Source organism: Lathamus discolor, chromosome W, assembly GCF_037157495.1.
Source record: "Lathamus discolor isolate bLatDis1 chromosome W, bLatDis1.hap1, whole genome shotgun sequence".
Lineage (NCBI taxonomy): Eukaryota > Metazoa > Chordata > Aves > Psittaciformes > Psittacidae > Lathamus > Lathamus discolor.
Window position 1 is genome coordinate 28008467 of NC_088908.1, and position 12752 is coordinate 28021218.

At 43.7% G+C, this 12752-nt stretch overlaps 1 long non-coding RNA gene across 2 annotated transcripts in view; it reads right to left on the reverse strand.

Annotated features, from left to right (window-relative positions):
• Positions 1 to 12752, reverse strand: part of LOC136004203 (uncharacterized) — a 99815-nt gene that overhangs the window by 43361 nt on the left and 43702 nt on the right. The window contains exon 1 of one of the 2 annotated variants that reach the window (XR_010608281.1): positions 6991 to 7005. The exons of the other annotated variant lie outside the window; for it this stretch is intronic. This is a non-coding gene — a long non-coding RNA (uncharacterized LOC136004203). Of the gene's footprint in view, positions 1 to 6990; positions 7006 to 12752 lie in introns of those variants that run through there. 2 annotated transcript variants of the gene reach the window in all.

Consider the following 12752-nt stretch of genomic DNA (forward strand, 5'->3'; position numbering starts at 1 on the left):
TAATAGATGTTCAAGAGCGGATTTCCTTAACATTGTATACGTTAAATTATTTATGCATCTTTGGTGATGAACAAACTCCAGCGGTTGTTAAGCACTTTGTACAAACAGAAGCACAAAAGATAAAGCCTTCTTTTAAGGCGTACTATCGTGATCCTAATACAGGTTTGTGGCAGGGACCAGCAGAAGTAATATATCTGGGCCGTGGTTACGCCTGTGTTTCTGCTCCCGCAAGACCCTTGTGGGTACCATCCAAGTGGCTAAGACCGGCTGCTGCAGAAGCTCCAGTGACGGTGTCTCCGAGCTAGTGTATGGACCCTGACTCGCAGGCCTGGGAGGAGCGTCACCTGCACCGAGCGCTACAGCCACTAATAGAAGAACTTAACTCCTTAGTCAACACAGAGCTTTCGTTGAGCACGGTCGCCCTCCTAGATCTGGTCCATGGCCACAGACATATAGTGGTACAACCGAGATTGGTGATACAACAAGTGCTTCGACAACCCTGTAGTTTCTGTCATCAGTGTGACCCTACAGTAGAGTTCTATTGTGGTGGTTGTCAGTCTGTAAGGTATCTTCGCCAGAGCTGGCTAAAACAAAAGGCCTTTTGTGTAGCTTGTCGGAACAAATTTTATCGCAAAAGTGACCCGCTTATAGCGCTTCGGAAATATTTAGCTGATTTTAGAAGTACAGATTTTGAATTACTCGAGTTATTTGAAAATCGAGGTTCGCTTCATAGAGCTGCATATACGTTTGCTTTACAAGCTGCTTCGCCATTATAGGACTCATAATTATAGGGGGCTTGTTGCTTTGTTGTGCTTTGCAATGTTGTTCTGCTTGTTTACGACTCCTGACTCAGTCCTTATTCCTTCATAAAGAAAAAGGGGGAATTGTGGAGACGTGGCTAACAGAGAAAGGTCACGTTCCCATCAACGAGCTGAAATAGAACATTTGTTTAGAGAATGGTGCAGGCTTACTAGCACCAGATAATGAGGAACTGAGGGACATCTGGAGGGAAGCGCCATGCTCTGGCCAATTACAGACAAGGACACTAACTAATAAACAAGATAAGCACATAAAATAGAAGATATAAAAGTACACAGTTTAACCGCAAAAATAATGAGCTTACACAATGCCTTACTTATGCCAGAACCAATCAAGCGCCTAGTATTTGCATATTCATGTATTACTGTTGCTATATTAACTGGAGGTAGAAGCCCAATAAATGAATCACGCTTATGGATCACAATGGTCATGTCGTGATTCCTCCCTGCTGCGACACACCTCTACACTATGGTAGGCATGTAATAGTAATTTTTAACAATTACACAACACGTTTTTCCTCCTCAGGGATCAGCCTATGAAGGAGACATTCCCTCACACCCACCTGTGTCAGTGACAATAGATAATGGTCTGTGGCTGTCCTGGGTTCAGCAGTAGTAGTCATTTTTTTCGTTCTTAGTAGCTGGTGCAGTGCTGTGGTTTTGACTTTCAGCCTGGGAACAACACTGATAACACCAATGTTTTTAGTTGTTTCTAAGTAATGTTTACTCTGACCAAGGACTTTTTCAGTCTCATGCTCTGCCAGGGAGGAGAGGAAGCCAGGAGGAAGAAGAGACAGGACACCTGACCTAAACTAGCCAAAGAGGTATTCCATACCACAGCACCTCATGCCCACTATATAAACTGGGGGCAGTTACCTGAAAGGGCTAGATCACTGCTCCTCACCTCCTGGATCACCACTCACCTCCTGGATTGCTTGTGCTGGGCCCTACCATCCCTCCAACAGATATCAGGGTGATTGAAGTCCCCCATGAGAACAATTGGCTATGACCATGAGGCTTTTCCTATCTGTCTATAGAGTGCTTCATCCACAAATATCTCTTGATCAGGCAGTCTGTAACAGATCCCCACAGTAATGTCTCCAATCGCTGTTCTTCCTTTAACCCCGACCCACAAACTATTGACTGCTCACCTGTCCCCAGACAGAGTTCCATAATCTCCAGCCTATCCCTAACATAAATAGCAACTCCCCCTCCCCGTCTGTGGGCCTGTCTTTTCGAAAGAGCCTGTAACCTTCCATTCCAACACTCCAGTCATAGGAGCCATCCCACCATGTTTCTGTGATACCAATGATATCATACCCCCATAGATGTGCAGACATCTCTAATTCCTTTTGTTTGTTCCCCATCCTACGGGCAGTTGTATAGAGGCATCTGAGCCGAGCTCCAAATGAAGCCGGCTCATTGGCTGGAGCAGCTGGAGTACCTCCGCATTGCTCCAAGCATTTATTATAGCTGCTGGCAACTGACTGGGTGTGTTGGGATGGAATGATGCCCCCTTCCCCCAACACATCTAGTTTAAAGCATCCTTGACCAGTCTGGCAAGCCTCCTACCAAAACTGTTCTTCCCCTTTGTCAGACCAGCTCCACCAGCCACCAGTAGACCTGGCCTACTAACTTCAGTCCTGTGTTCAAGATACCCAAACCCCTGACTATGGCACCACCCTTTTAACCATTTATTAACATGGCCAATCCTCCTAGCCTTTTTAAGGTCCTCCCCTTTATCCTGGAGAATTGACAAAAAGACTATCTGAGCACCAGAGACCCTAACCACCTCTCCCAGGGCTCTGTAGTCCTTCTTTATGTTCTCCGGGCTACTGCTTTCTATATCACTAACACCCACATGGATCACTAAAAGTGGGTAATAGTCAGTGGGACTTACTAGAGCAGTCAGCATCTCTGCAACTTCCCTGATCTGTGCCCCTGGTAGGCAACACACCTCCCTTGAGACTGGGTCAGGCCAACAGATGGGTACCTCTGTGCCTTTCAAAGCAGAGTCCCCTAGTACTATGACCTACCTCTTTTTCCTGTCAGCAGCAGTAGTGATCTTCTTTACCAGTGCATCACCCGGTTGTTCCTGCTGTCAGTGTGTTTCCCCCTGCAGGACAGCAAAGTGGTTCTGGGTGGGGACAACAGATTTAGGAGGAAGCCCCTTGCTTTTAACTGTTCTCTTCCTCCTTTTTGTTTTTTTTTTTTTTTGCTTTGTTGCTGTTTCCCAGCTTCCTGGGTTAGCGGCCTCCTTCTTTCCTTCATGAGCTACAGGGGACACTTGGGGCCCCTGCACAGTTTGGGCCTTGAGCAAGCAGTCCTGCTTCCTCTCAGCTACCCTGACATCCTGCATCCTATTAATAGCATCCCACAGCTCAGCTACCTGCTGCAGGGGGACCTCCACCAGGGAGCACTGAGTGCAGCCCTGCCCATTGTGTACCCTCGCCTCAGGAGACCAGTGCAGGCACTTTCTACACTGCAGCCTCCCTCTCATGGGCTCTGTCTGAGCGCCTATGCTGGCCACCGCTGGGGCAGCCAGAGCAGAGTTCCCAGACCGAGCCTAGGTCATAAGGCAAGTACTCACCATCACAATCACGATCACGATCACGATCACAGAATCACAGAATCACAGAATCCCAAGGGTTGGAAGGGACCTCAAAAGATCATCTAGTCCAACCCCCCCGCAAGAGCAGGGTAACCTACAGTACATCACACAGGAACTTGTCCAGGCGGGCCTTGAATATCTCCAGTGTAGGAGACTCCACAACCCCCCTGGGCAACCTGTTCCAGTGCTCTGTCACTCTTACAGTAAAGAAGTTCTTCCTGATGTTAACGTGGAACTTCCTATGTTCCAGTTTACACCCATTGCCCCTTGTTCTATCACTGGATATCACTGAAAAAAGCCTAGCTCCATCATCCTGACACCTACCCTTTACATATTTGTAAACATTGATGAGGTCACCCCTCAGTCTCCTCTTCTCCAAGCTGAAGAGACCCAGCTCCCTCAGCCTCTCCTCATAAGGGAGATGTTCCACTCCCTTAATCATCTTTGTGGCTCTGCGCTGGACTCCTTCAAGCAATTCCCTGTCCTTCTTGAACAGAGGGGCCCAGAACTGGACGCAATATTCCAGATGCGGCCTCACCAAGGCTGAGTAGAGGGGGAGGAGAACCTCTCTTGACCTACTAACCACTCCCTTTCTAATGCACCCTAAGATGCCATTTGCCTTCTTGGCCACAAGAGCACATTGCTGGCTCATGGTCATCCTCCTATCCACCAGGACCCCCAGGTCCCTTTCCCCTTCACTACTTTCCAGCAGGTCAAGCCCCAACCTGTACTGGTACATGGGGTTGTTCTTCCCCAGATGCAAGACTCTACACTTGCCCTTGTTAAATTTCATCAAGTTTCTCCCCGCCCAACTCTCCAGCCTGTCCAGGTCTCGCTGAATGGCAGCACAGTCCTCTGGTGTGTCAGCCACTCCTCCCAGTTTTGTGTCATCAGCAAACTTGCTGAGGGTGCACTCAGTTCCCTCATCCAGGTCATTGATGAAAATATTAAACAGCACCGGTCCCAGCACCGACCCCTGAGGGACTCCACTAGTCACAGACCTCCAGCTAGATTCTGCGCCATTGACCACAACTCTCTGCCTTCTTCCTTTCAACCAGTTCTCGATCCACCTCACTACTTGATCATCAAGCCCACACTTCTTTAGCTTATCTATGAGGATGCTGTGGGAGACAGTATCAAATGCCTTACTGAAATCAAGAAAAACTACATCTACCGCTCTACCATCATCCCTCCACCTAGTCACGATCACGATCACGATCACGATCACGATCACGATCACGATCACGATCACGATCACGATCACGATCACGATCACGATCACCTGCCCACGAAAAATGCCTCAACCCCACCCTCATCACCACACTCCTAATCGCTCGTGCTCCCTGGGGCAGGTTTTTAACCACTCAGGGCTGGTGCCGCTCCCCCTGGCGCCGCCCCCTGTGAGTCCCTGCTCCCATCAGCTGAGCTGCTGGCTCAGCTGACACCAGACTTATCTGGTTCTCTAACAATCCAATAAGAGGAATCTTATGAGTTACTGATACCATGAGGTTTATGTCACTTACAGAGTAAACTGAGCACTGAAAATTATGTGGAGTTTCAGCAATATCATAATTGAAAACTTCAACTTTGATTTGCCATTGAAGCAAAGAGGAAAACTGAGTTCAAATATAACAGAGATGTGAGTTTAAGTATCCTTGGAACATCACTAACACATGTCAGCATTTCTGCTTCAGCTGCAACAGTTCTGCTATGGAAGATGCCTGCCTTCTGTTGCCAATGATGTTGTCTGAATACTAAAAATGCAGAACCAGAAGATGGCCTGATACGGCTTGTTCTTGTGACATTCACATTTCACCCAAATACTGCTCCTTCCACTGATGTGGTAGCTTCTAACAGTGATGGCAAGGAAAGTTACATAATATCAGCTCAAGAGGTGAGTCAGATAACTGCCATTTCAGTTGTACAAAGGACTGTCTTGAACAGGAATCTGGGAAGTACAAAAGCAGCACATCAGAGGCTTGTCTTCCATAAGCAGGGTGAGGCCAGACTAGAAGACCAGCAACAGCGTCACTTACATGGATTGTGAAATTAAAATCTCAAAGACTTTCTCTGTTTGTTTTAAAGGCCTCTTTTATCCTCAACTATATTAAGCATAATTTCTTGTAAGAAGAATATATATGTATTATTATAGCTAAGATGGAGACAAAGGGATAGATCACAGGAATTGCAGTAATTTACAACTGTGAATATAAATTTGGCTGTCCCTATTGTTGTATCATCAGCTGAGACTCAGACAGAGAGATAGGACTGACACTAACACTGGCAGATTTCCAGCAGCCTCATGATCTCTATCTCTGGATCTGCCAACTGACTCCATCTCTGGTGCGAGCACATTCAGGACAAGGATCTTACAGGGACATCTCACTACTCTAGAAAGAGGGAATGGTAAATCAACAAATATAGAAGTTTCCCTCATTTAATGAGATCTGGTGATGATTCAAGTTTATCCTCAAGAAAGCAGAAGCAGCCAAAGACAGCAAAAAGAACCAAGGAGGCTACACAGTAATTTGATTATCTAAAATATTCAACAGTAATAAAATGCCATACGTCTCATAATTTTTCATTAGAAAACAAACTCAATATCATTATTTGCAATATTGTCTCAGATATTTAAGAACAGCTATAATTTATAATGCACATAGAACAGAGGTATTTACCATATTTTATCTGCCCATGGACTTTTACTTAGTTGAGCATCTTTTAATACCTATCAACACGTGAAAATACACTTTAAGCAGAAAGCAAAATCAGAGTAAACACTTGGTATATAATAGGCCATCACTAACCTTTTAAAGTGCCTAAATAAAAAGTTATATCAGGTTATTAAAAAAAAATAAAATCATAGTCTTTGACAAACAACATACAGATATCCCTACAGTACAAGCTAAAATAAACCACACTGGCACTGCAGTTAATAAAGAGAAATTATTATTCATTGATATTGATTAAATACAAATACAGGCTTGTGGACTGCCTGTTGTTTATTCTCTAGGAAGACTGTTTTTGGTGTGATGGTGGCCCCAAATCAAATGAGGAGAGATTGCTCGATCCCTTACCCTTCTGCACCATTCTGAGCTGACCTGTATTTGAAGCACTGAAAAACATTTTGGGAATGTTATTCTTTTAGCTTGTCCAGTCCAGATTTAACACAGAAAGAGAGGATTTGACACAGACAAGGGACCGGGTGGAACTTGGATGACTGAAGACACCAAGGGTGCACAGATTTGAGTGCTCAGAGAAAAGGAGCTGTAGTTCCATCCTGCCAGCTCTTAGCACAATGAGAGGTAATAGCTCAGAAGATCCAGCTATTGTAAAAAAATGGAAAATGCTAAAATGTTCTTAGGGATGGCTGCTCAGGCTGACTTGAAAAACACCAAAGAAATTTCCAGCTGTCCAAGGAAGACTTTTGTCAAGGACTTTATGTTAAAAAGGGGAGGAAAAGAAAGAACCAATTGTTAAAGCTGAAGCTATACAAATTCAGATTAGAAATAAGGCACATGCTATTAACAGTGTGTTTAATTAATTATGGGAGAAACTTACACGTTGTGGTGCGTTTCCCAGCAGCAGTCATTTTTCTCCTTCTTAGGAGCTAGTGCAGTGCTGTGTTTTGATCTTTTGGCCTGGGAACAGTGCTGATAACGGCAATGTTTTCAGTTGCTGCTCAGATGTTTGGTCTGGCCAAGGACTTTGTGAGTCTCATGCTCTGCTAGGGAGGAGGGGAGGCCAGGAGAAAGCAAAGACAGGACACCTGACCTAAATTAGCCAAAGAGTTATTCCATACTACAGCACGTCATGCCCAGGATGTAACTGGGAGTGAGCCGGAAGGGCTGGGAGGACTGGAGGGTTGGACGAGGTATCGGTCAGTGCTTGGCTGGGGGGAGTGGGGCGAGTTATCGGTCGGCTGGTGTTGAGGTGTTGTATTCTTTCCTCTTGTTATTTCCTTTAGCACTATTATTATTGGTGGTAGCAGTAGTGATTTGTGTTATACCTGTCCTGGGTTTACCAGGAGCCGTTTTGCTCCTTCTTAGTAACTGGTGCAAGCTCTGTGTTTTGACTTCCAGCCTGGGCAGAGAGCTGATAACACCGATTGTTTTTAATTGTTGCTAAGTAATGTTTATTCTGGCCAAGGACTCTGTGAGTCTCATGCTCTGCCAGGGACGAGGGAGGCTGGAAGGAAGCAGAGACAGGACACCTGACCCAAACTAGCCAAAGAGGTATTCCATACCACAGCATGTCATGCCCAGGGAGGTAACTGGGAGTTACCTGGAAGGGCAGGCTCTCTCTCTTCGGGGGGGTCGAACTCGTTTGGCGGTGGTATTGTATTCTCTTGTTATTTTCTCTTATCAATATTATCATTGGCGGTAGCAGCAGTGATTTGTGTTATACCTTAGTTACTGGGCTGTTCTTATCTCAACCCGTGGGAGTTACATTCTCCTGATTCTCCTCCCCATCCCTCCGGGAGTGGGGAGGGTCGGGGGGGGGGGGTGAGTGGACGACCTGTGTGGATTGGTTTAAACCACGACATACCTTAGTTACTAAACTCTTCTTATCTCAACCCGTGGGAGTTGCATTCTTTTTGATTCTCCTCTCTGTCCCTCCAGAAGCAGGGGGAGGGCAAGAAGGGGGGGGGGGGGGGGGGGGGGGGGGTGAGTGATGTGAACGAGGTTTGTGGTTGGGTTTAAACCACGACAAGAAGGGATGAAGTATTCTAGCTCTTCCCTGGAGAAGGGAAGGAATCAGGATTCAATCCTGTGCCCATAGAAGCATGTATACTGGGACACAATGTAAAGTTATAGCCTGGTTCAACCCAGCAGCAAATGAAGTGGGGTTTTTTTTTCTCATGAAAAAGAGATACTTGTTCAATATTTTTTTAGCTTATTAAATACATTCCAATTGTCAGAACGGTAAAATTTAGTAACTTACCACTAACCATGTTATCTGAACATTTTAATTTTATGCCACAAGAAACACTTGCATCTACTGATTAAGATCTACCATTACCACTTAGCACCTCATGACAGAATTTACCTGGAGCTAGAACAGAGGCAGATAATTTCTTTTGATAAAATATTAATTAATTCCGTGGTAGTAGTAATTGTTACCAAGTTCATTCATCAAAATTCCAATTTTAATTCACTCTCCCAGTGCTTTATTACTGACTGTTACAGACCTTGTGAAATGAATTATAGCAAAAAGATGTGCTCTGTGAATTACTAAAATCTGAGCTGCTGTTTACAAAACTGTACCTGATGCTACCATATGTCATCTAAAGGGCAAGTAAATCTGTAGCTTGAAATAAGATTTCCTGGTTTAATGTAAATATGAGTAACAATCAGTAAACACTGCAGGTTTGTATAATGAAAAGAACTAAAGCAATTATATAGTAGATTAGGATTTTTTAATTATGTTGACCCTGGCACTAACCTCCTTCAGACAGCAACAGGCTTGCCCTTAACACTCATTCTCTCCTCCATCTCTTTCCTTCTCCCTATCCTCCAGTTAGGTACACATACAAAAGAGCTAGCACAGGACAGGTTATGCACAGAGTAACGGCTCAATGACTCCTGGATATCAATTCCAACCCACCCCTGCTAATGACTAGGAGCAGCTTCTGCTACACTAATCAGTCTCAGCTGAAGTTAACTGGAAAAGGGGTGACCAGGTTGGCTGGTTAAAGTAATCTGCATCTGTGTTGTGTTTGGTGTTATGTCTGTGAAAGTCCTGAGCCCCAGCTTTGGCTCAGTTTATCTCATCAGGACTGGTGGTTTCTTTTATCAGTTCAGTCACTGACTCATTGTCTGACTGTGGGAAATTTAGTTTTGTCTGTACTTCAGCTTTCTCAATTGCAAAAGAGCAATAAGCTCCTTTATATCCAAGTGTATACCAAATACATGCACACTTCTACAACTTAAAAAGGGGGGTTTAGCATGTCTTGCATGTTGAGATCCTAGTGTCAGCATTTTACAATGAATGCAATATTTTAAACTTCTTGGTAAACTTTTCCATGTACTGAAATGTTGTCCAATAGTAGCACTCTGAGCTTTCAAAAGAATCATCAGATTCTAAGCTAAAAGAATGGTTATTTAAGCATTAGATTCAGTACAAAAGTGACTAGGATATGAGGTATAGTCAGATCTAACTAATCATACATGTAATGTTTTTGTTAAATAACATTTTGTTACGTATGCAGTTCCAGGTACTCTGAAGCCAGAGTACCACACTGAGTCTTTCAGCTTCATATAAATAGAAACTTTATGCAAAAATATTCAGTGGGAGAATTATGGTTGCCACTGGCTATTTTTTTTTTTTTAAAGCAATTAACCCCTTTTTTCAGACTAAATATTTTATTCATTGGTGACATTGTTTTCCAACTTGTAGAAGAGGTTAGAGAAGAGATGCTGCACTAAACTCTTACTTTTTCTCAAGAAAAGACATGGGAACATTTAGAGGCAGTGTTCCTAAACTAACTGATCTAATCACATCTTCTCAATTCTTACTGCATGTCAGATCTGAGGGTGATTGTTCTGTGTTACATATGCACTGGGTGGAAATAAACTTGGTAAGTGATTCAGAAAACCTAGACATTCCTTGCAACTTAACTTATTCTATGATACTGTGAATTTAAAGTCAATTAGAAGCAAGTTTTGAAAAGTCAATAATTAATGATCCTGAGAAAGCAAGATAGCCAGGCAAATACTCAGATAAAACTTGCCTAATCTGTTTTATTTATTTGGGTATTTTTATGGCAGTGATTAAACTTGACATCATTAATCTTGAATGAGCAAGGAAATGTTTAATTTTCATTATTTTGTTTTCAGTGTTTGCTTCTGCTTCTACAAACATCTCAAGACAGCATCGTGCACATGCTTTGCAAAATAGTTTGTGGCTAGTGACTCAGATTTTTTGGTTTGTCTCCATTAATGAACATGAACACTGAAGCCTCTTTTTAATGTCACTGGCAGTGTGATGTCACCTAAAGCACCTTCCATTTGAGTTCACATTTGGAGAACCCAGACATTCTTGAAATACTGTGATCCCATGAGTACCCATCACAGCTCAACAGGTAGTGTCTTGTGTGTAAACTGCACTGCCAGGCACCTTTATCAGCTAGACAGAACCTTAACAGCCTTTGAGACTTCCATGACAGCTAATTTATGCTGGCCTTTGGCTTCAGCCCAGTATTTTTTTCTGATAATTCTTACTTCATGTTTCGTACTGCCTATTATAAAGCTTGATTTCTGAAGTGGGGGGTTTGTACAGTATTCTCAACAGACTTGATGGAAATTCTGCTGAAACCAATGAAGAAATTCCCATTGACTCCATACAGGATGAAGACGAGGAAAACTGCTCTGTGCTATTATTTTTGGTTAATATCCATGTTGCTTCAACTTTTATTAAACTGCATATTTTATTCGTTCACCCAGGAACATTAACTACAGAATCCAGTCTCACAAACAGCTCTAAGTGTCCACAAAACTCAAAGACAAGAACTGACACCCAGACTTTTAACAGGAATTTGTACAAGATACTAAGTTGCTTAAAATAAAATAAAACATGGATGCAGCAAACTTTCAGCTCTGCAGTTTTCATGAGAGCCAGTTGTTGACGTGTATCCCCAGTTGCACTGGGACCTACCTTCCTAGTATGCTGTTAAGGAAAAAAAATCCTGTTAAGTAAGAAATGCAGCTTGCAGAAATACTGTCTCATGGGAAAGGAGTTAAAATGAGAAGCTGGAGTCTACATATCCACAGAGGAAGGGGAAACCAGAAAGAAAGGAATAAGAAGGAGCAAAGCTGGAGAAGGCAGGATGGAAGTGAAGAACAGAGGGTAGGGACTGAATGTGAATGAGTAAAAGGTGCCTGTAAGAATTACCAGACTATTTGACCTTCATAGAAATGTTTTTTTCTCTCCACCCCCAGCTAATAGGACTAGGCTTTGTGAACCCAATCTTGTTATTCTAGGCAGGTTGAAGGCTTTGGGAGCAGTTCAATTGTTGCATCTTCCTGGTAGAGCTTACATGCAGCTGTGTTTGGGTCCCAACTGCATTGGATCCAGGCATGTTCAGCACACCTGCCAGCTCTCCCAGCGTGGATACTAGTCTGTTGCTTACAGCAGAAAATCTCTCTCTGTGCTGCTTTGAGAAGTGACTGCATAGATTTGTCCAAATTCTGGATATCTGGATATCCTGAACAAATGGCCATTTCACAGGAATGCTGAATCACATATGCAAAGAGACCGCCACATCAACTTCATTGCTCATACGCTACAGAGCCTGTGTGCAAATGTGCAGTATGTCTGACCCAGCTGGGATGTGTCAGATCTGCTCTGCAGAGATCCATCAGCTGTGCGGCAGCTGTCACTGAATCTAATGCTTTCAGACGTGCCAGTGTTGGTAGATACATCTGAGCTTTGCTTGGCCTAAGATCTAGTCTCTAGGATCGCTTTTACCTTGGCCTTTCTCTAGCGACTCTCCTCTCCTATATAAACTGTGATCTGATTCACAAACCCTCCCTTTCTTTTGCAACAATTTTCCTCTTTTTCAGCTAGTGCAACAGTTAAAAATACCCCTCCCATCAGCAAGGTAAAGCCCTTTGTGTCTCTTCCATTTCTCAGAAATTATATGCATTCCTATTGTCCTGGGTTCAGCAGTAGCACTCATTTTTTTCCTTCTTAGTAGATAGCACAGTGCTGTGTTTTTGACTTTCAGACTGGGAAAAATGCTGATAACACCGATGGTTTTAGTTGTTGCTAAGTAATGTTTACTCTGACCAAGGACTTTCTGAGTCTCATGCTCTGCCAGGGAGGAGGAGAAGTCGGGAGGAAGCAGAGACAGGACACCTGACCCAAACTAACCAAAGAGGTATTCCATACCACAGCACATGATGCCCAGTATATAAACTGGGAGCACTTACCCAGAAGGGCTAAATCACTGCTCGGATCAGGATGGGCATCCATCGGTGGGTGGTGAGAGGTTGTATTCTCTTCCCTTGTTATTTCCCTTATCATTATTATTATTGGTGGTAGCAGTAGTGATTTGTGTTATACCTTAGTTACTGGACTGTTCTTATCTCAACCCATGGAGTGGGTTATCTCAACTCCAGGAGTGGGGGGAGGAAGTGGGGGAGTGAGTGAGCGGCTGCGTGGTTCTGAGTTGCCAGCTGGGCTTAAACCACGACAGTTCCTTGTGGCACCCAACGTGAGGCATGAAGGGTTGAGATAACAACAGATCTGACCAGCGTGTGTCTAAACCTATTTGTGATAAGCATTTACTGTTTCAGATTAATAGTCACTCATCACAATGC